We start from the raw sequence: 24060 nt of genomic DNA, 5'->3' as shown, positions 1-24060 counted from the left end.
CAAGAATGAAAAGGTGTCCACTGGATTTAGTGTCAGGTGAGTAGAGAGAGCAGTAGTAGCGATGGAATCTCGGAAGGAGTGATTGTTTCTTTATCCTCTTTGCAACTCCTCAAATGATATTTCATCTACTGGGAAGCTAAGAAGGACAGCTTTAAAATGTTTAAAGCATCTGCAGGAGAAAGGAGAAATGACAGCCACAAATATATCTTGCTTGGCATCTCTGCTGCTAGTTATGCTTGCAGAGCTTCCTTTCTGTCAGCATCTGCGATTCCACCACTCTGGGACTGGTAACACCTCGGCTGCTGCTGGGGTCCTGCTCTATCCCCTGTGGCTCCATACACCCTGGCCCTACCCCGGTGATACTTTTCTTTGTAAATAAAAGCCTCCTCGAAATATCCTAATATGAGCATGCCATCACCTTCCTCTTGAAATCCTGAAACAGATCAAAATGTCAGACTTTTATATCCTACTGTTTATAAAGGAAGCTAAAGCATAACATTCTCATTAAAGAGTACAGCCAGTTTATTGTAGTGTGTGTTTGTATTTAAGGAGGTATTTGAGACAGCCAAATCCTTCAAAATGATATTCTTAGACAACCAGAAGAACATACCTCTGTTTGTCTGTCTATCTGAATATCATCCGACCCATCCCAGGTTACTAGACAATTATGTTTATTATTTTTAGGACCTTTTGTAAAGTTAAGTGAGCACCTCCTCAAGTCAGTGGAAAGGACAATGATAAAGCAGTGATTTTTGGTTACCAAACAATTACTGCATATTGATTTTAAGTATCAATTGCCTTTAACCTGAATACTTTTTATTTTATTTCCCAGAATAGTTCCTGAGAAATTAATATGTATCTGGAAGGCCAACATTCTGCATCATGTACCATCTAGCACGCTGCTAGCTACAGAACAGATGATTAATAACTATGGGCAGATTGATTTGTTTGCTTAATTAATTGTTTATATAGGTGTCTACAGTCAGTGCTATGCTTGTGTATGCAGGTAGACCATGCTTACTTTTATTAACTCTGAAAAATGTGACCTTTTTTGCATTGACTCATTAGGTAGATTAAAATAACACCCAAACAGGGACTCTATGTTTAATACTCCTACCAGGAAAGGCCCTTAAATTTGTCATCCTTCTCCAACCCCCACAATCAACTCACATATTTAAATAACTGAAGACCCAGAATTGATTTTCAGATACGTAATCCCAAACAAATCAATTAGAAGATAATGTGCTTCAATCCTATCAAAATACCATGGACTTTCTTCAGAGAGTTGGAACAAATCATCTTAAGATTTGTTTGGAATCAGAAAAGACCCTGAATAGCCGGGGACATCACAATGCCAGATTTCAGGTTGTACTACAAAGCTGTGGTCATCAAGTCAGTGTGGTACTGGCACAAAAACAGACACTTAGATCAATGAAACAGAATAAGAATCCAGAGGTGGACCCTCAACTCTATGGGAAAGTAATATTCGACAAAGCAGGAAAGACTATCCACTGGAAAAAAGGCAGTCTCTTCAATAAGTGATGATGGGAAAATTGGACAGCCATATGCAGAAGAATGAAACTAGACCATTCTCTTACACCATACACAAAGATAAACTCAAAATGGATGAAAGATCTAAATGTGAGACGAGATTCCATCAAAATCCTAGTGGAGAACACAGGCAATACCCTTTTTGAAGTTGGCCACAGCAACTTCTTGCAAGATACATCCATGAAGGCAAGAGAAACAAAAGCAAAAATGAATTATTGGGACTTCATCAAGATAAAAAACTTCTGCACAGCAGAAGAAACAGTCAACGAAACTAAAAGACAACCTACAGAATGGGAGAAGATATTTGCAAATGACCTATCAGACAAAGGGCTAGTATCCAAGATCTATAAAGAATTTATTAAACTCAACAGCAGAGAAACAAACAACCCAATCATGGCAAAAGACATGAAGAGAAATCTCACAGAGGAAGACATAGACATGGCCAACAAGCACATGAGAAAATGCTCTGCATCACTTGCCATCAGGGAAATACAAATCAAAACCACAATGAGATACCACCTCACACCGGTGAGAATGGGGAAAATTAACAAGACAGGAAACAACAAATGTTGGAGAGGGTGTGGAGAAAGGGGAACCCTCTTACACTGTTGATGGGAATGTGAACTGGTGCAGCCACTCTAGAAAACTGTGTGGAGGTTCCTCAAAGAGTTAAAAGAGCTACCCTATGACCCAGCAATTGCACTGCTGGGGATTTACCCCAAAGATACAGATGCAGTGAAAGACCGAGACACCTGTACCCCGATGTTTCTAGCAGCAATGTCCACAATAGCCAAACTGTGGAAGGAGCCTCGGTGTCCATCGAAAGATGAATGGATAAAGAAGATGTGGTCTATGTATACAATGGAATATTCCTCAGCCATTAGAAACGACAAATACCCACCATTTGCTTCAACGTGGATGGAACTGGAGGGTATTATGCTGAGTGAAATAAGTCAATCAGAGAAGGACAAACATTATATGGTCTCATTCATTTGGGGAATTTAAAAAATAGCAAAAGGGAATAAAGGGGAAAGGAGTGAAAATATCAGTGAAGGTGACAAAACATGAGAGACTCCTAACTCTCGGAAATGAACAAGGGGTAGTGGAAAGGGAGGTGGGCAGGAGATTGGGATGACTGGGTGACGGGCACTGAGGGGGGCACTTGGCAGGATGAGCACTAGGTGTTATGCTATATGTTGGCAAATTGAACTCCAATAAAAAATATATATATATAAAGAAGATAATATGCTTCAAAATAAAATGTTTTATTAGGCTTATAATAGCTTTTTTTCTGAACATAAAACTGATTAAGAAATTTAATTTAAATATCTCTAATATTTTTATTAAAGTCATTGTAATGTCCATTCTTTTTTTTTAAAAAAAGATTTTATTTATTTTTTCATGAGAGACACACAGAGAGAGGTAGAGACACAGATAGAAGGAGAAGCAGGGAGCCTGACTCGGGACTTGATCCCGGGTCTCCAGGATCACACCCTGGGCTGAAGGCAGATGCTCAACCACTAAGCCACCCAGGCTGCCCTCTAATGTCCATTCTTAACAGATTTACCTTTGTTTCCAAGCTGATTTGGGGGGAATCTATTCCATTTTTTAAAAATCTCATTTATGATCTGAGCCCATATTATATGTAATAACCCTAAAAATTGCCACAAGCAATTTTTATTCAACATGATAAACCTGACGGCTTTCATAGTTGTTACAGAGCAACAAATGTAGTAGAAGTGGTGTATATGCTCACATAAAGTAACAAAAAAATCCCACATCCAAGTACACATACAAATGAATTATTAAAAATAATGCTGGAGAGTAGAGCACATGGGTGGGAGCACACTGGGGTGTCTCTGCCAACTGCTTCTGATCTCCCTGCCCCAGCAAGTCAAAAATATACTTATGGAAATGGCCTCAAATTCTTAGCTATATTGTTTAACCTTACTCTCTGGATTAGCAATCATATTCTTCTTATGTTCTCAGTTATTTCATATTTTGTTGGAAGAACAGAGTGACATCCAGCCTAACATTCTGCATAATTACCCTCATGTAAGACATTCAGATGATACTAAACAGACTCATTTAGAAGGGCAAATGAAGTTCTGTGCAGAGTGCAGATGCTAGTTATCCTAATTATGGAAAAACACAGTTCACTGGACGTGGAACCTTTTGTCAGGTGAAAATTCTTTACTGGGTTATGACAGGACCACAAAATCTACAATGAATGGCCAAATATATCAGAGCTACAAGGACCCATCATTGTAAAAAAGCAAGTTTATGAACCCAGAAGAAAATAAAGACTTTTCTACTGGGGAATTAAACACCAAAGTAAGCAGAGACCAATCATATTGGAAAACAGTTAAAACTCTCCAGTATGTTCATGATCATCGTCTAGAATATACTGATTGGTTTATGACAGCCGGTGAGGATATATATGTCATAGTAGATGACCTGAGAGGGCTGCTCTTAACTTAGGATCCTGAAGAACCACTTACATGGGAGAAGATCTAAGTATTATGTGAAGCAGGGCTACCAAGAATAGAAGCAAGGTAAAGATGCCCTGAGATTTGTTCATGTGGTTAAAAATGCACATCTGTACCCATTTCCACCTCTAAAGTCTTGGTGCTTGAGAGATGCATGAAAATCCTAAATGCAGAAGAAAGAAGTTCCAGAAATCCCACTGAAATGAAGCTTTCTATCCCTTTTTGCCCAAAAAACCGGCACGTAACCTAAGGTTCTCTACACAGACCCCTTTGGTACTGGCTATAACTATGTCCCTCCTATAGAGGATTCCAGTTGCTGATTTGATTTTGCAATTTCTTCTCACTATGGGAAAGTACAGCTATGCATGTTTTAAACACTTAGTTTATCATTTTCATCCATATGATTATTTATATAGCTATCAATCTTATTTGTGCCTTTCATGACTTGTGTAAAGCAATTTTGAAATCCTTCCTTTTTAGTACCTGATGTGGCTATTAGTTATACTAAAAAAAATATTCTGAATGCAGGATTTTGATTAAAAAATTAATTGAAAAAATTAGAAAATTGAAAAAATTAGAAAATATTGAGTGCTTAAATAAACTTTAAGAAGTCAGAAATTAGGAGTGCCTGAGTGGTTTAGTCAGTTAAGCAACCGACTCTTGATTTTGGCTCAGGTCATGATCTCAGGATAGTGGGATGGAGCCCTGCACCCAGCATGGAAGCTGCTTAAAATTCTCTCTCTCCTTCTCTCTCTGCCCCTTTCCCCCACCCCTTTTATGAGCTCATGGGCACACACACACACACTCTCTCTCTCTCTCTCTCTCTCTCAGAAAAAGGTCAGAAATTAAAAGACAAAAAAATTTATGAACAATATACTGAAGTTCACTGATTTTTACTATTCTTGAATGTTAACTTTTGCCAGTGGATGATAACCAAGTAGATACTCATTCAAAATGGCCTTCCAAAAACAAAACAAAACAAAACAAAACGGCCTTCCAACTTGATGCTATATATAGTATAGCATATATACCATATGTTGGCAAATTTAATTTAAATAAAATACTTAAATATTTAAAAATGGCCTTCCAAAATACATTCACAAATGTTTCTCTGTTTAAAGCTTCTGAAAAATAATTAAGCTTTGAATTCTTACTGGCTTTAGCAATAGTATCCAAATACATTGTAACAGAATGATTTAGACTTCTTATAAGATTATCTTTAAAGTTCTAGATAACAAATTCTTAAATGACTTGTCGCTAATTTTAAATGACTTAGTGATTTATATTTATTTGCAAAACTTGTGAAAATCATGACCACTTTGGATGGCATATTTGAGAAAGGATGTTCATTTTAGTGACAGATCAGAGTACTATCCCCAAATACTCACCAATATTTACCTATTAAGTTTATTTTTGTGATGATAGCATCTACTAAAATTTGCAGGAATTCAGATCCTATTTTGTGAACAACTCTTTACATTAGTGCGGACACCAATTTCTTTCTTATACTATAGGTGCGTAAACATCTAGGAAACAAAATTTACACAGGAAATTAATGTAATCAATAGCCTTGAGCAACTTGCTTGGGCTCTCTGTACCCCTGTTAGCTCTTCTATAAATCAGAGATAATAATGCCGCATACTTCACAGGATATGTATTAGGGATTAAAATAATTAATATATGTAAGGCTATTAGAACATTACCCAGACCAGAGTTGGTGGTTAATAAATCTAAACTTTAATTATTATTCTGTTGCATTGGAGTATTACTATTTTATTCAAATAAATGAAAAGCCTACTTTGATCAAATCAAATACAAAAGACAATATTTTTTACATTTCTTATAATAATTTGGGAAACATTCTCTATGTCACACAGGTGGTGGGTAGCAGGATGAGTGTTCATATTCAAAGCCTTGTGTATTCTTTTCACCTATACCAGGCTTGGGATTAGTCATTTTGCATTATTTCCAACCTTATAGATGACATGTGGCTTATTCATTGGTCAATGATAGTTAAATTAACCTAATAACTTGTCATGGAGGTTCTCAAATAGTGATTTTTTTGAACTCTTACTTAGGAGTGTTCTCAAATGAAGATCTCAAGATTCCAATTCCAGAAAAAATCTGGAATTTTTCTGCTAGCATGGGGCCCAGAAGTGTGTGTTCTTACCACATACCCTACCCAGGTCAGTGTTTCTCAAAGTGTGATTCCAACTCAGCAGCAGCACGTAGGAACTTGTTCTAAATGGAAATCTTTGTGCTCCGTGCCAGACCTATCAGTTGGAAAGCCATAGAGGTTGCTTCAACAACCAGGATTTTAGCAATCTCTTCAGGTGGGGCTTACTCATCTTACCATCTGAGAACCACTGTCCTAAGCAGTTCTGGTACAAATGATCCTTGGGCCACATTAAGGATTACTGACCAATAAATTAGGTATGTTTCAAAGATTTAAATAAGTCAAGTTCTAAATCAGTGTAGTCCAAGATAACACTATACTGAATGTAAGCAACTTCAAAGCTAATTCCATTTAAAGGTCAAGAGAACATTCATTTTAGCAAAATTATTTAGCTTCTCAATTTTTCCTCACACTATCATCAATAGGTTGATACTAATGCCAGAGTGATTAGCAAGCACTAGAGCCCTCAGGAAAATCTATATTTCTCAATATTTAGTAATTCCATATTTGGGACAAGAAGGTTTATTTTTAAGTACTGAGTACATATTAGTAGGTTAAAATAGTATAAAAATTAGTTTCTTTTTTAAAAAAGATTTTATTTATTTACTCATGAAAGAGACAGAGAGAAAGGCAGAGATATAGATGGAGAGAGAAGCAGGCTCCCAGTGGGAAGGTGGATGCGAGTCCCAATCCCAGGACCCCGGGATCACGCCCTGAGCCAAAGGCAGATGCTCCATCACTGAGCCACCCAGGGTCCCCTTATAAATGAGTTTCATCTAAAAATGTCCAGAGTTATTAGTAAGAATAAAAACTTAAAATTGAGGTAGCTATAAGGACAAATAAAAATTGGAAAGCTTAATTCTCCCTGTTAAAAATAAGGAGAGCGATTTCTCTCCCCTCCCTTTTATTAGAGCATTTATCTTAGAAAACTGGTAATTAAAAGTTCTTTCTCCATGTCTTTGAAATATGTATAAATCTTTTTAGAAGCTGAATGAGCATCTTGCAAGCACTGTGACCCAGGAGTGTCTTTCTCTGGGACCTGAGAACCATCTCTTTGAAATGTAATCATCAAGGGAGGTTGTACCTCTCTCTCACAGTCTCTGTAAGGGAGTAGGAGCCTAATTTTGGATGAGCTCTCAGCTCCCAGTTGTAAAACTACTTCCTGCAGTAAAGATAGGAGAAGTGTATTTTCCTTTGTTTAAAACCAGTCAACAGACATGTATAGTCATTGGGATTATCAGGTGAATTTAGGATGAAATATATCTAATAAATGGTGCCGTCAACTTCTCTGACTTAAAGACTCCTTATGGTTTATTTTGAGAATGTCTATGCTGTGGATTATATGTACTTGACTTTACAAAAGAGTGAGATTTCTTCCTTTCTCTGCAATCCGTTAGAATATTGCCTTTGATCATCACATTCTGGTTTAATGCTTATTCAATAATAACTGTTTTCTGTCTCTTCTACTTTTACAGAGAAGATTGGATTAGGAAAAGATTTTGTTCTTAATTATATTTCCCCAAGATAACAAAATCCTGTTTTAGAATATGTAGAATTTTTTCTGCTAATTCATATTACCAATTAAAACTTTCATCACTTTCAAGAATCAACCTCGAATAGCCAGGGGAATATTAAAAAAGAAAACCATAGCTGGGGTCATCACAATGCCAGATTTCAGGTTTTACTACAAAGCTGTTGTCAAGTCAGTGTGGTACTGGCACAAAAAGAGACACATAGATCAATGGAACAGAATAGAGAATCCAGAAGTGGACCCTCAACTTTATGGTCAACTAATATTTGACAAAGCAGGAAAGACTATTCACTGGAAAAAAGACAGTCTCTTCAATAAATGGTGCTGGGAAAATTGAACATCCACATGCAGAAGAATGAAACTAGACCATTCTCTTACACCATACACAAAGATAAACTCGAAATGGATGAAAGATCTAAATGTGAGACAAGATTCCATCAAAATCCTAGAGGAGAACACAGGCAACACCCTTTTTGAACTTGGCCACAGTAACTTCTTGCAAGATACATCCATGAAGGCAAGAGAAACTTTCAAGAATCAGTTGACTTTGTGTACGATTCGATACAGCAAAAACATATCTGAGACCAGTGGAGCATATAAAACCAGATTTCCTGGTGATAATGTTTTTTTCATCATCTTTTAAAAACAGAAAATCTTTCTCATAAGGATAAATGATTTTAGTGTGGTCTCAAGACAAAAAAGGCTTTTGTTGTCTTATGTTCTCAATAACAATAAAAAAGGGGGGAGCATCTGGGTGGCTTAGTGGTTGAGCAATCTGCCTTTGGCTCAGGTCATGATCCTGGGGTCCTCCGATGGAGTCCTGCAGTCGGGCTCCTCACAGGGAGCCCACTTTTCCCTCTGCCTATGTCTCTGTCTCTCTCTCTCTGTGTCTCTCAGGAATAAATAAATAAAATCTTTTAAAAAATAGACTTGTATGTTCTAGTGAGAAGTACATGGATTACAAAGTAGATTTTCATCCCAGAGTTTGAATATTTATGATCAAATACCCTGAATTCCAGACAAGCTGTAATAATGTAAAAAATAAGTAACCAATATTTAATATTTTTAAACGTGGTAGTTAGATCAGCATTAACTTTGCTAAGCAGTTATTTCATGATCATTTGACTACTACCTTTTCATTCCTTTGAGCCTACCAAACTTTATTCATATCAAGCATAGGCACTGTTATAAATAGAGTACCTAACTTGATTCATTAGGTTTTTTTCATGGCTACCTTTCCTTCTTCATTTAAGTTCTGGTTTATTAGACTATTTCTTTCTTTGACAATTTAAATTTCTTTGTTTACAGACATTTATTTTCTTTGTAATTAACTGCCATTTTCTGCTGGGATGCACAAAGTTAATCTGGGTGCTGTTGCTAGTGAGATTAGAGTTTGCACTGATAACTTTTTAAGGATAAACTGTAGGTTTCCCAGGAGATAGAAGGGAGAGAGGAGAGATGTCTTAAGAGCAATGTCTGCTAACCCCTAGGTTGCCAGCCCTACTTTGAAAACTAACATTGTAAAACAATTTGAATATACAATCATTAAAAAATAAAGTTAAAAATAAAGGCTGTTTAGATTGTTTTCTCCTTCCTCGTTTCTTCATTTCTTTAGAGTAGGCCTTTAGAAATAGACATATTAAAGAATTGGTGTTGGGGTTGGGGGGGAACCAGCTACAGTTTAGTTTTCCCCAAATGTAGCCTCGATTGATTTAAAAAAAAATTTGAGTTATGGGGCACCTGGGTGACTCAGTTGGTTAAACATCAGCCTTCGGCTCAGCATGATCACAGGGTCCTGGGATCAAGCCCTGCATGGAGCTCCCTGTTCAGCAGGGAGTCTGCTTCTCTCTCTCCCTCTGCCTCTCCCTCCTTGCTCTTGCATCTCCCTCTCTCTTGCTCTCTATCTGAAATAAAAATCTTTAAAAAATGAAAATAAAAAATAAAAAAATTGAGTTACATTTACATATCAAAATTGAAACAAATTAAAGCACAGATTTGTATGTGAAATTTAACAACTTCTTCTTATGGAATCCCAATCTAATACTAGTTTTAGAGCTGATTTGTTCTAAATTTCAATTCCCTTATCTCTACTTCAGTTTATATTAGTTAAGTTTAAAGAACATTTTAGGATCCTGAAAATTAATAATTTATATCAATTGAATATATTATTAGAGAGAAATTAGTCTTAGTGCTAAGCAGTGTATTATATGACACAGAGAATATTTATGCATTGGAATTTTTAAAATATGTATATTCATAGTGTCATAAATATTTTTTAAAAATCTGACAACTTGCTTATTTTAAGTGAAAAAGCATTGTTTTTAAGTGCTTTTTGGCCACTTTTAAGTACGAGTTTAAATGACTGCATAAAATAATTATCATGCTAAAATAAACACTACAAGGGAGAAAAAGGTTTTAAGGGTATATTAAGCCAATTACAAAATTAAAAAAAGAAGACAAACACACACAAGAAAAAAGACCCGAGTAAAATGTCTGCACTCTAAAATAAGTATATAAAAATGTGACTTGTGTTCCGGGTTCTCTGTGAACCGGAATCTCTGTGAACAAGTGACAGGCTTTGGTAGACAATAAAGGCAAGTGTTTCATTTAGTCACTTGCACTAAAATCAATTTTTAAAGACTACGGATTTTAAGTTCTATGTTTCAACAAAAACAGAATGTAAAACAAAAAGCAAACAAACTTTGAAACATGGAATGATGATCTCATTCACATCTTTGTGGTGATATCTTTAGTGTGGTTATAATCTAGCTAAAAGCTTAGTGCCTTAAAAGTCATTATAATTCTACCCCATGTAATCCTGTAATGAAAACTGTTAAAAGAATCTGCCCAAAGCAGGGCACCTGGGTGGCTCAATCAGTTAAGCATCTGCCTTCAGCTCAGGTCATGATCTCAGGGTACTGAGATGGAGCCTCACATCCTGGAATTGAGCCCCACATCCTGGGATGGAGGCCCAGTCTGGGGGGGTCTCTGCTCAGTGGGGATCCTGCTTCTCCCTCTGCCTGACGCTCCTCTTACTTGTGTGCTTTCTCTCTCTCTCTGTCAAATAAATAAGTAAAATCTTCTAAAAAGAGAGAGAGAATCTGCAAAAGCAAGCTCGTACATGCTAGGTTTCTGAAATTCATGGGAAAGGAAACTGGATGTCTTAGACTCGACAAAATGAGAAGACAAAAACATTCACAAATGTGCTTAAACATTAGACATATTTTTAAGCCAATCACTGTGCCAGGTTTGGGGAAAAGCAATTATGGGCAAGGAGGCCCTACTCCTGAGCAGAAAGGAAGACAACTAAACAGCCCCTCTGACTGAGTGCAGTGAGTACAGGTGCAGTGGCAGCAAAGGAACCCTTTGCTTGAACTGGGGGAAGGAGTGGAAATCTAGGAGGACTCCTTGGAGGAAGTGATAGCTAGGCTGGAACCTGACAGATGAGTAGAAATTAGGAAGGTAAAGAGAGACAAGAGTGTTTCAGGCAGAGGATATAGCTTATGTGAAGACTCAGAAGTGAAAAAGATCATGGGCCTCTACAGAAATAAAAGTTGCATACGGTTGGAACCTAGACTGTTGAGAGGCAAGAAATGAACCTGAACATGCAGGTAGAAGGTAGGGCATAAAATGCAGACTTCATAACATCAAAGAATATTTACAAAAAGACAACAAAGAGCCTTTGAGATTTGTGTATTACAGGGATCGCTCTCTAAAGAATGGGCTGGAAGACTGCGGGAAAGGCTGGATGATGGCTTGGAGAAGCTACAGCAGTGGAGATGCAATAATGTTGATGTTCTCATCAACAAGATAGAATTGCCAAGGCCTGATGAGAGACGTTGTGAACAGAGAGACATAAGAGACAAGAGAGGGGTCAAGGGTTCCACGTGTCTAATTTAGGCAAACATGGTGGTGCCATTTACCAAGAAAGGAAATGTCAAAAGCAAAAAGAAGAAATGTCAAGCGAAGAGCAGTTTGGATTTGGCACGTAAATATGTTGGAGGCATGTTAGTTCGCAGTTTCCATGAGCCCTTTCAGGAGGGCCCTCTGGTAAGAGCTGGGTCTGTGGAGGTGGAACTCAGAAGTGGAGCCTGGGATAGAGATGGAGGTCTGGGTGTCATCAGATTGCAGATTATAGTGATCATTTTATATATATATAAAACGTGTGTGTGTGTGTGTGTGTGTGATGTTATATGGGATATACATAATATGTATAAATATTATTGAAACCTCAGGAGTGGATGGTGTCTCTCCAGAAGAACTTGTGTTGTGAAAAGATAAGTGGTCTAGGAGGAAACCTGAGGAGGACAGTCCCATGTCGTAGCCCAGGTTCCCTAAGAAGCAAAGCAAAGCAAGGGATGCAGGACCACTTTCCTGGAGGGGTGTGGGGACACTGTGGCAGGGCTGTAAGAGTAAGACAAAAATAGGAATGGGGTAGGAGAGGCAGGAGAGCAAACACATGGGTGCATTACTCAGGGGTGCACAGCCCCATGAGAAAACACAGCCTGGTGCTGGGTCATGCAGTTTCAAGAGAGAGACCCTGTGTAAACATTGCCTTTGAATATTCTGTTAGGCAAATATCTAGCTCCTCCTCATTTCCTGCCTCTCGTGAATCACTCCCTCCCTCCCTGTGCAGTAACTTCCGAGTGTTTCTTAGTTGTACTAACCAGCCATTCTAGGAAATGTGAGCCTTTAGGGGTCTGTTTTCCTCAAATCTCAGGACTGGAACTTCTAGTTCTTCCTCCAAATGGGCACAATGAGGCTTTGCCAAAGCCTAGTCCGCAGGGGGTTTAAGACAGATGGCAGTCAGGCCTTGTGGCCTTGTTGGCAGCAGCTGGAGTTCTGCAAATGTTGAAATGATGTGAGTCTCACTGGGGCCTCTCTAGCTAGGAATCCAGGCAAATCACCGAAAGGCTGAAAACCTTTCCAAAGTTACAGAATGAAGCTGCTTGTTTTTGTTTTTTTGGTTTTTTTTTTGTTTGTTTGTTTGTTTAAGATTTCATTTATTCATGAGAGACAGAGAGAGGCAGAGATATAGGTGGAGGGAGAAGCAGACTCCCTGCAAGGAGCCCGATGTGGGAGTCCATTCCAGGACTGCAGGATCATGATTTGAGCCAAAGGCAGACACTCAACCACTGAGTCACCCAGGCATCCCCAGAATGAAGTTTTGAAAGGGTAAAGTGAAAGTGGGTCTGGTACATCCGGTGAGGAAGGCTGGGAAGTTGGAGTAGAAAAAAGAATGACATCAGAGGGCAAGAGAAGAGGGTGTCGAAGGTTTCCAGTCGTACACAATAAACATAGCCATGGATATGCATTTACTCCTTCTGCTTCGGGGAATGCGCTTTAGTTTTCCTGTGGAAACCCTGCCTCTCCTACTCTTGGTTCATTTGACTTGGGTTGAGTGAACCCCACTTAATGGTTCCCAGATGCAAACAAGCAGTGCCTCCCTGAGTACAGGATGGCCTGTGAGCCCACCAGGCCAATGGGACTCCAGGTGAGGACTTTCACTGGAAACCTACAACTTTCAAGTTTTATGAACCAATGAATTTCCTTTCTTGGTTAGGTCAGTTAGAATTGTTTTTCTGTCATTTTCTGTCATTATGCTACGGAGACAGAGACACATCCACTGGATTTCGTTCTAGAAACTACTGGTTTTGGTGAGGATGACTTCAGTGCCCTAGCACTGGAGAATTCAGGATGGTTCTGACCACCTCTTCATCCTCTTTCTTCAAGCCTTAAAATGTTGCTTCACTACTTGCCAGATGACCAAGAAGGACAATGCCTGGAGCATCTATAGGAGGAAGCAAAATTGACAAATGCAGCCTGTTTGGCATCTATGAACCTATTGCTCTGGACCTTCCCTTGGGGGCAGGAGTGCTGCCTCACACTGGGTTCCAAAGTGCTGCCAGAACATAGCAAATCCATCAGTTGTAAAAGAATGGCAGGTAGTCTATGATAATGAACAAGTTTGATTTCAATGTGTATTCCCCCAAGTACCTAATCCCATACCAGGAACATAGTAGACTTCTATGAAATATGGTTTCTCTTGAGATGCCCGCCCTACAAGGAGTGCGGAGCCTACAGGATCACTCAATCTGGAGTTTTCACAGAAGATGGTGTCCCTCTTAGGGCTGAAAAGGTTATGTTTTGGCCAAATTTCCAAAGTCTGATCGCTCTAAATACTAGAGGTAGAAATTTTTAGATCCATTTCATGGTTCTTTCCTGTATCTCTGTTCTTTTTCTGAGAATGGTAACAAATCAATTTCTCAAACCTCAGTTTTCTGTCTTGATAATTTTCATATCTACTCCTTTCTCATTCCAGTTATATTCCCAGATTCAGGTACCTATTACCTCGGGCCTAGAATAAAGGAACAGTGTCCTAATTGGTCTTTATGCCTCCAGCCACTGTCTGCTCCTCTACACCATTATAACTTATATTCATAATTTCATCAAAAGTCTGAGCCTTAGTTGAAACTGAGGTGTGGAATGGCCCTTATAACCACAGTGTATCTATATTGTGTTATAGCATGCGTAATGGCCAATCTTTTATTGAAATTAGTTGTAGGCATTTGTATCTCTCTGTTTATCTGTCATGCTTCCATAAAGCACAGTAAATTTTTTGAAGTGGGAGAATGATTCCGTGGGCTTTAATTCACTTGTAAACCCACAAGGTAATTAAATGGAAAGAAATTTCCTTAAATACTGGCATGTGGGCAGGTAGATACTGAGTTTCACTTTAGCTCTCAGAAGTGGGGTCTGAGACCTGATATAGCTTTGTTTATCATTTTATTATATGACCGTGGTCATGAGGGTACCCAGTGTCAGCCCTGGTCCTGTAGTTTTAATAAATCAAGTAATCACAGCTTTAGATCATGAAAAATTGGTGTGAGCACAAGTAACATTGATGGTTGACTAAAACTTTAAATGAAACATTCTTTGCCACATCTTCTACTGCTTTGTATTTCTGCAAGATCTTACCTGAGACTTTACATTCTTCTTCAAACTCACATAATATCTGCAGTAAATAAAAAGGTGTATACGCTTAAAATCAAAATTCATTTGAATTGTCTTCTGATTTCCCATCTGCCTCTGTAAAAATATTTCCTTAAGAGAAAAAGGAACACATTTGCAAGCTTAATTTCCTCAGGGAAAAGTGGAGTCTTCAGAACAATTTTAGTGTTTTTATTTTTCTTTAATTTATAACTCATGATTTAATTTTTATTCACATTTCATATTCATATTTGCATGACTAAGAGAGGCTATGTCACTTTTAAACACCTTTTTATCATCTGAGTAGCTGAGGGAAGAGAGGTAAGGGATGAACACAGGTAAGGATTTTCAAATCTCATATTGGATCAACTTCCCTAATCCTCCAAAATTCATCCCTATTTAGCAGTGGCAGACAACTATCTTCCTTGTGGAAGGTTGGGAATAAATATTTCATCACTGTGTTCAGATGTTCATGGCAGCTCAATAATGTCACCTCATCCATCACCCCTCCTTTTGAATGGGATCACCTTTGCAATGGAAGTTTGAGCTTTCAGTGATAACAGCAAATCACCTAAGTTTTCTCTTAACAGAAGTCCGCATTAGCTTATTTGTTATATGATCCAAAGGTTCTCCTCCTACTTTTGATCCAGCAACTTAGTCTGGGGCATTGCCAGTGGATGCCAAATCCAGGTTATTGCCAATAAGTCATAAAGCCTTCTTAGAAGGGTAAGGAAAACCCGCCTTCCAAAAATAATAGAATAAATACAAAGCTTCAAAGCTTTCTCCTTTCTCATTTTTAATTCGCAAATACTCTGTAGAATATTTTGCAAAATATTTCTGAGGATGTTTTGAAGAGGTTGGTTATGGGGGATAATGAGAAGTGGCCTGGTACATGTTAAGTCCTTATTCCTTGTTTTTAATTATGCTGGTGGAAGAGTGAATGTAGAATACTGCACTACCATTCCAGGGCCATTCCTATAGGTCAGGTCTCTGCCGACCACCTTGTATATGTTGCGTTTGTATGTGGTTCCACATAGCACATTGAAAAAGGTAGGACTATTATACTTTTTTTTAATAGAAGGAAACTGAGGCAAAGTTTCACAACTTAAGAGAGGTCAAATACAAAGGATCAAAATTTAGAGTCTCATCAAATTTCTCAACAGTCACAGGAAAATATAGAGGACAGTGGAGGGACACTTTCAAACTGTGGCAGGAAAAGTATCTCTCATTTAGATTATACACCAGGCCGAACTAGGAATCAAGCCAGAGCAAAATAAGGACATATTCAAGCAAGAAAGCTTTCAAATAAAAGAAAACAAAACATCATTTCTTAAGAAATTAGGACTAACAAAAGACTAAAGTAGAAAGAAAAAAGAAAAAGAAGAACTCATGGGTAACAGGGAATAGATGACAAATGATAGAGAAGAGCTTTCTTCCATGGCCCCTTGAATCTAGCCTGGCCTATAACTTTCTTAGGACAATGAGACAGTAGCAAAAGTGACACAGGAAGAAGCTTAACATTTTTGTCTTAGAGCTCCCTCAACACTGCACTGGAGGCCCCTACCATCTCCACTATGTAGAAAAGCCTGTGTAGAAAAGCTGACCTGCCAGATGATGAAAACCACATGGCCCCACCGTGCCCCTATTTCTCACGCCTGGCCAATTAACACAAAGGTCCTGGGCTGAATTTCATTCAGACTCACAAGTGAATACAGCAGAGATGGGCAAAAAAACTCTCTTGGCTATGTTCCGTCCACAATGCTGATCCACAAGACCATAAGGCAAATAAATTTGGGCAATTTTCACGCTATGCAACATAATAAAAATGATGAAATTGGAAGCTGGAAGTGGGGTGCTGCCAAAAGAAAAAGTTAGAAGATGCAAAAAAAAAAAAAAGAAGAAGAAGAAGAAGATGCAGCACCGGCTTTGAGACAAGGCAGGAGGCAGAAACAGCTGTTTGCAAATTTGGAAAGACAGTGACCCACATTCTATACAGGAGTACAACAATTGGCAAAACTAACACCTGTCACACCTTGGAAAAGACAAAGTACCTGATGAACTTTCGGATTTGCTGAGGAGATCACGGGACAGAATCTTAAAAGTGTCATTTCTTTTGTGATAAAGTATGGGAAGAGGGTGATGAGTTAAAGAGAGAATTATTTAGTTTGGGGGATTTCTTTAAAGGAATTATTTAGTTTTTAAAAAAATATTATTTTTTTGAATTATTTAGTTTTAAAGCAGAATTTTGAGGGAATTTACAATACTCTGGACCAGTCGAGTTAGAAAATAACTCCCACTCTGCCTTACCAGACAGTAAAATATTCTTAAGGTTAAAGATCAAATCAAGACTGTGGCTATAAGAAAAATTGTTAAGATGTATAAAAGATTGGGGGTTGTGCCTACCTTTCAACTAGATAAAAAAGCTTCTAAGAAAACTGAAAGACATGGTGTCAGGGTTTCATCCAAGCAAAAGAATGCTAGCTTTAACTTACAGGGACTGAGAATGTTCAAAATGTAGAAATGTCTCTCGGCTCCCAAAATTCCACCAGCAGAAGATAGATTGAAATAGCTGCTCACCTGCAAAATGCGCTACTTTTTGTGAAAAGAAAAAGATGTTTCAGAGAAGGAACCAAAAGTCCAAAGAAGAACAATGATCAGAAAACCATTCCTAGGCTACAGTCAAGGAAGTGCTCAAGGAAGTGCACTGGGAGCATAACCAAGCTCTAATCAAGGAGCATCCTCTGTTTCTGGCATGTTTGTCCTGCAGCATTTCAGAATTCTTTTGAACTGGTCATTGTTTGTTTCTAATTGGGAGTGCCTGTAATGGTATGTTATATTTACTTGACCTAAGGTGGAATGATATGGTGTGGTCTGTCTATACGGAGTGGATATAGGAAATGTGTGTGATGGAGGCATATATCTTATCTTCTTTGGTCTCCGAATATAGAGAACTCATATTATTATTTTTTTTAAAGATTTTATTTATTTATTCATGAGAGACAGATAGAAATAGAGAGAGAGAGAGAGAGAGAGAGGCAGAGACACAGGCAGAAGGAGAAGCAGGCTCCATGCAGGGAGCCTGATGTAGGACTCGATCCCAGGACTTCAGGATCATGCTCTGGGCCAGGGGCAGGCGCTAAACTGCTGAGCCACCCAGGGATCCCGAGAACTCATATTAGAAGAGATGCTGAGACCCTAAACATCAAATCTGATGCCCTAATCAAATGAAGACTTTTAAGAGGTCTGAAATGAAGAACGTATGTTTCATATGAGAACAATGTAAGTTACTGTAGCCAGAAGGCACAGGTAAATTGCAAAAATATCCATGATGCTTTGTAGCTCCTCCCCGCAAAGGTAAAAATCTACTTCCACCTCCGTGAGTCTAGACTGGCCTCATGACTTGCTTTGACTGATTCATTAGAAGTAAACATAAAAGAAACAGAAAACTGAAAAGTGCGGGGGCATTAGGAATTCCTCTCTTGCTGCTTTTGGGACCATGTGAAGAAGTCCAGCTGACTGGCTGGGTACTCAGAAACACATGGTCCAATCACCACCTTTGCCTCAGATACATAATCCCATGAATGCCTGGATTCTGAGCCACCTAGCTGACAGACAGCTACTGAAGATACATATATGAGAAAGCCCAGATAATTCACCAACAGAAGAACCACTCAGCTGATCCCAAACCAATTTGCTGCTTCACAGATTATAAACTAAATAAATCATTGTTTGGGGGTAGCTTGTTGCACAGAAATGGCTGATACACTCACTATGCAACCATTGGCAGATGAAACATTCCTTCTAGACTTCAGAAAGTGACATATTACCCACTCATTTCTGTTCCTTATCCTTACTGGCCGCACACTAATTCCAACCAGTCCCAGTTGGGATGGGCATATTTTTAAATGTCAGAATATACAGCATCAATATGCTGCAACATGTCTGCAAAGCAGTGATCATTCAATGTCTTGAAAAAAGAGCAGTTATGCCCTGAAAGATAAGAGGCCAAGCCTCCCCCAGAAGGATATTTATCATATTCCATTCCTCCAGCATGTTTTATTTGAACATCATTTATATCTCTTTGCAGTCGCTTTGACACTGGTGCCGAAATGTGCTAGGGTCAGGGTCACAACGTTAAATTAGTACCACAGTCAAGCGGTAACATGACACAGACACACATTCCACTCCATCTCCTGGTCCCTAGTGAGCCAGCTTCTGAGAGACTTGGGTTGTCTCTCCCATTCCCATGAGCAGCACCTACCCCATCCCACTTTCATGCTGTATCTGCTCTAAGAGTGGAAGATGCCATGAGACTTGAGTTCAAATCCTGGTTCTGACATTTACCAGCCATGTGTTAGGGTAATTACATATACCTCGAGAAGCTTTGTAAAGATTAAAAGGGGTGAGACATGAAAAACAACTTAAGGGCCCTGCAGTATTAAACTCTCAATTTTTTAATAGATTGATGTGACTGTCTGGTACATTGCATCTCTGCTTTTGCTGTCACTGTGACAATGAAGGGCCTATGAGCCTGAGGTGATCCAGCATGGTCTGAGGCGCTGGATGGAGATGGCAGACTGCTCCTTTGTCAGCCCATAATCCGTTTAGTCTCTGCTACTTTCTGGTGTAAGGGTTGGAATAGATTCGGCCCTGCAGTGGGCTGCACTCCCTCTAGCTAGCCAGACACCTCTGGGAAGGTCTTAGCCGAACTGCAGTCAGTCCCGAGGCGGTGTCATGGTTTAGGGGCAACAAGGTTTCCTGGATGGAGCACAGGAGCAGGAATCATGGGACCTGGGCTTTATGCCAGGTCCCAGCACTCATTTGGCAAGTGACCTTGGGCAAAGCACTTTCCTTCTCTTCTATTAACAGAGTTTTAATAGATTTTATGACCACACCTCACAAAGATGTAGTGAAGATTAATGTAGAATATCTGGAGCAATTTCAGAGGGAAACACCACAGAGTATAATTAGTTTTACAATCTATAATTAAGTCTATAAATAGTGAGAAGGTACCCACACCTGAATTATACATTGAAAAATAAAAGTTCGTATTTTTAAAAATCTTTCTAAAGAAAATGAAGACCAATTTCTTGGTCATATTCAGAGAGATGATGGACTGGAAAAAAACAAAGATCACGGCTTTAATGCAGCCTTCCCTTTGGACTCTCCAGTGAGATAACAAAGCTGATAATGGAGCATAACATGCCTATCAGATCTTCTGGACTAAAGGTTTAACTCAGTAATTCATGAACGAGATGTCTGGAGGGCATCTATGGATGAAAGACTTGGAATCTTAACCCAGTTCTGGCTATGGGGAAGGCTAGATTGTAGAGCCTTTGAAAAACCCTAAAGAATGCTTTTCCTTAAATCTCCCCTCCCATCCTTCAGGGGCACATTCCTCAATCTGGGCAAGAATGGGAGGGATGCTGTGGGAACAAGGGCTTCTCAGCAGCCAGGATCCTGCCCATTCAATCACTGCCATCTGGGGAAATTTTTATGTCGTTGCCTCTGAGCATCAAGAGGCTTTCCTTCTGTTGCCCTTTCCCCTCCCGTTCCTCCAACCCAACACCCCTGCAAACAGTGCAGTAGAGCATCGTGTCGAGTACACATAATTGAATCTCACTGCCTTTTAGGGATTTCAAGATACTCAGCGCAGGCCATCTAGGAGAGCTGGTGCTCCAGATGGAGACTCCCGACACAAACACACTTCCATTATTCACTTAGTAGAAAGCAGATTCCAAGCCCCGATAGCCTCCTCCAGGCCCGGTAGCTGTGCTGCCTGGGTCAGCAGGCTCACGCTCTGGTCTGGCCCTCCGGCTGTCCTCTGTGTCCCCAGCCGTCTCTGCTCAGGCTCCACTCTCCTCGGCCCACCAGAAACGCTGGGGTCCATGACGCCCTTTCCTGTCTGAGCCGTAGGCCACCACTATTTAAAAACCACTTGGTTTCTTGCCGAAGCCACCCTTCTCTGAGTCCCTGGACCTCCAAGTTGAGGGTTGCTAGGTAACACACTGGATTCCTAAAAACACATAAAATGGCACCTTTTTCTTTTCTCTGGCCAACCTACTCCTCCTGTTTACCAACCTCTGCTTCCCAGGGCTGGGCCAAGAACATGGGGAAGGTGGAGATGAATGGCCCTGGTGAGTCTCAGTCTAGATCATGTCTGTCAGGTGAACAGTCCATGGGGTGGCTCACTCCTAACAGACCTGCTCCCCCCCATTCTCCCCTGCACCTTCCCCACATGGTGGCTGGCTTCCCAAAAGTGACAGCTTCCTGTCCTCCCAATGTTGGGAGGGAGAGAGGGGTCCTGGCCTCACCTGAGGTCTTGGGCTGGTCCCCCTGCATCAGCTTCTTGGTCCTGGCTGTCCTCGGACAGATCTCTGTCCAGTCGAGGTGGATCCAGTCTTAACTATAGAGTCTGCCTGTGTTTCTGCTCAGGCCTTAGCTGGTGTATCTCCCAGTGTGTTCACTCAGTCAGGCCATGCTCCTGGGGAGCCAAGCATCCTGCTGAGCAGGTTTTTTTCTAGCCAAGGTCATTAGGTATCCTGAGAGGCCCATCCATCAACCCTTGGATTCGGGGTCACTTCGCCTGTGGCAAAATGAGACCCCCCACTGAGGCTCCTCTCTGCCTTTGTACTACCCCTCTGTCACAGTTCTCCTGTGTCAGGTAACCTAAGAGAAAATGCTAGTCTACAAAGAAATGGAGCTGGGGAAGCACATAGTTGAGTTCAAAGGCTTTTTTTTTTATGATTTTATTTATTTATTCATGAGAGACACAGAGAGAAAGAGGGGCAGAGACATAGGCAGAGGGAGAAGCAGGCTCCCTACAGGAACCCTAATGCAGGACTCCATCCCAGGATCCTGGGATCACGACCTGAGCCAAAGACAGATGCTCAACCACTGAGCCACCCAGGCCACCAGGTTCAAAGCCTTTTGTCTATATAGCTCACAAGCACATCTGAGTCCTGTTAAATTATTGTGTGATTCTAGGAAAGACATGATTTCTAGTATGTCCCTGCTTGTGTTTGAAATGCTCTTCCCCTACATCTTACTGTCTTTCTTCTTCAAAATCCCTTTTGTCTGAGAAGCCTCCCCGACCACACACCCATACTGGCTATTCCCTCTCCCCTTACATTGCTTTATTTTTCTCTATTGCACTTATCTATCACAAATAATATCATTTGATGTCTTGTTGACTTTCACCTCCTCCGTTAGAACTTAAGCTCCCAGAGGGCATGGTCTCTGTCTTGTTCACTGGAAGATCCCCAGTGCCTAAGATGAAAGACTATCCTTAATAATTTTTGAAGGTGTCCACGTTAATGTTATTAAAATAAAAATCCACATCAAAGTGTGCAACAGAATACATTTTATTTTGAAACTTAGATATTAATTCATTTCATGAGCTGTAAGAGAAGAATTTGAGACCAGAGCTGTCTTCTTACTTAATACCTGGTATGATTTCTTATAATTATACTACTGCAGCTGTCTTCCTCAATGCTATGCTAAATAAAAATGTATTTGTTTGAGATTCCATATATTTGTGTAATAGTCTGCAGTAAAACATCCAGATAAAAAATTAGATTTATTACAAAGTCAGCACCTGATCATCTTAAGTATTGATATACACAGTACAATTTATTTAAAAACAAACACAGGAAAAGAAAGAGAATGAGGGACTTTCAGTTTATTTTATTTTTTAACTATACATATATAGCTCTAATTTATACTTATTTTGAAGTGAATCTATAAACACTTTTCCTTTAAGCACTTAAAAATGTAGTCAATGTTTTGTGGAATTCTTGCATAAAAGAAAAAAATTATAATGAATGCTGTAATTTTTACTTTTGTACTCTACCTGCCTATAAATTTTAAACTCTATTCCTCAATAGCAATATGAAAAAAAGACAAAGTAAAGAGGTGACACTTTTTTTACCGTAATCTCTAACTAATCTTTTGTAGGTATAACAAAATTGCAATCAATTTTAATGTAACTATAGCCTTTTCTAAATTTATATTTTTTCTATTTTAGGGAAATGAGTTTTGTTTATGAATTTATGCAAAGTGTGTAATCATGCTGGCTTTTACATTCAGACAACTAAGGAATGGGGGAAGAGATACATATTGCAAAGCTATATCAAAGGGCCTAAGTGACTTCACATTATGTATTTTCTCTGGTGCATTATATTCGGCTGGTTGAATCACTGTCATTTTGCATCCATTCCTCTGAGGCAATGACATGGTGAGGACGGTATTGTGATGGATGGAACCGTCAGAACCCGCTGAGTATTTAGATATTGCTCTAGTGTATTACATTTACAAAGGGCTATATTATAGGAAAGTGTGATTGCTCTTCTATGACCATTCGGAGCCTTAAGGACAGGGGCTGGTAGTTAAAGAACAATGATGCATTTTCCCTTTCCTCATCCTACCATCTCTTTTGGGTTGCTTAGCTACAATTGAAGGAAACCCCAAAGCTTTTGTTCAAAGGCTTTCATCTAAGGATGAGCTCTCCTTCAGCTAGCTTCATATAATCCAATATAGCAAAGGCAAGGCACTTGGCAATCAGGTGCATCATGGCAGATTCTACAGATAAGAAATAAACCACATTGCTTAGTAGAAACTTAGAGGACGAAGACTTGAAATAAATACACTACCTTATTTTCTTGCTCAGCGTACTATTTCCAAAACAGCCCCCCTCCCTCACCCTCTACCCTTGTCATCCTACGAAAGTTAAGAGTGTTCCTATGAAAACTTTTGTACTTAAAAAATAAAAAAAGAAAAGAAAAGAAAAAAAAAAAAGAAAACTTTTGTAAAGTGACCAGTATCCTCCACTTTCTGAAACTTTGAAAGTTCACATTAGGCTGCTTTGCTTTTATGAAAGTCTTGCGTTAGTGCCTGTTTTCTCTAACCAAAAGAAATAAGAGGATTTTTGCTTTGATTTTTTACTGTTGATTTTTTACTGTTTTGAGAACAGTAGTTACCACCCTAATGCAGGTCTTTAGAAAAAGACGGATCCTATAAAGACATTTTCATGAATTAACTGACTTCATCTGCATTCTCTTCCTTAAGGGCAAATTTGAGAACCAGCACTTTCTCTTCAGAAGGCTGTTCTTGACTATTGGCATGGGATTTAAAAGGGCCAATCTCTTTAAGTGGTTTATAATCTCACAGGTTTATAAGCTCAAGATCTTCCTCCTACTATGTTTCAGAGAGTCACACAGCATGATCATAAATGCTATCTGTATGTAATTCCCTCCTCAAAACTGTCTTACCAGAGTAGTGGCATTCTACCTTTGAGGTCTATATTTCTAGAAACATTTTAATTT

General features: G+C 39.3%; 1 pseudogene; it reads left to right on the top strand.

The window, feature by feature from the left end:
- The first annotated feature begins 3465 nt into the window (after nt 1-3465).
- On the top strand, nt 3466-4099 carry LOC111093126 (annotated as a pseudogene).
- The last annotated feature ends 19961 nt before the right edge of the window (nt 4100-24060 follow it).

The sequence above is a fragment of the Canis lupus genome, chromosome 29, assembly GCF_011100685.1.
Source record: "Canis lupus familiaris isolate Mischka breed German Shepherd chromosome 29, alternate assembly UU_Cfam_GSD_1.0, whole genome shotgun sequence".
In the NCBI taxonomy this organism is placed as follows: domain Eukaryota; kingdom Metazoa; phylum Chordata; class Mammalia; order Carnivora; family Canidae; genus Canis; species Canis lupus.
Note: the sequence above shows the minus strand (reverse complement) of the source record. Positions and strands in the feature narration are given on the sequence as shown.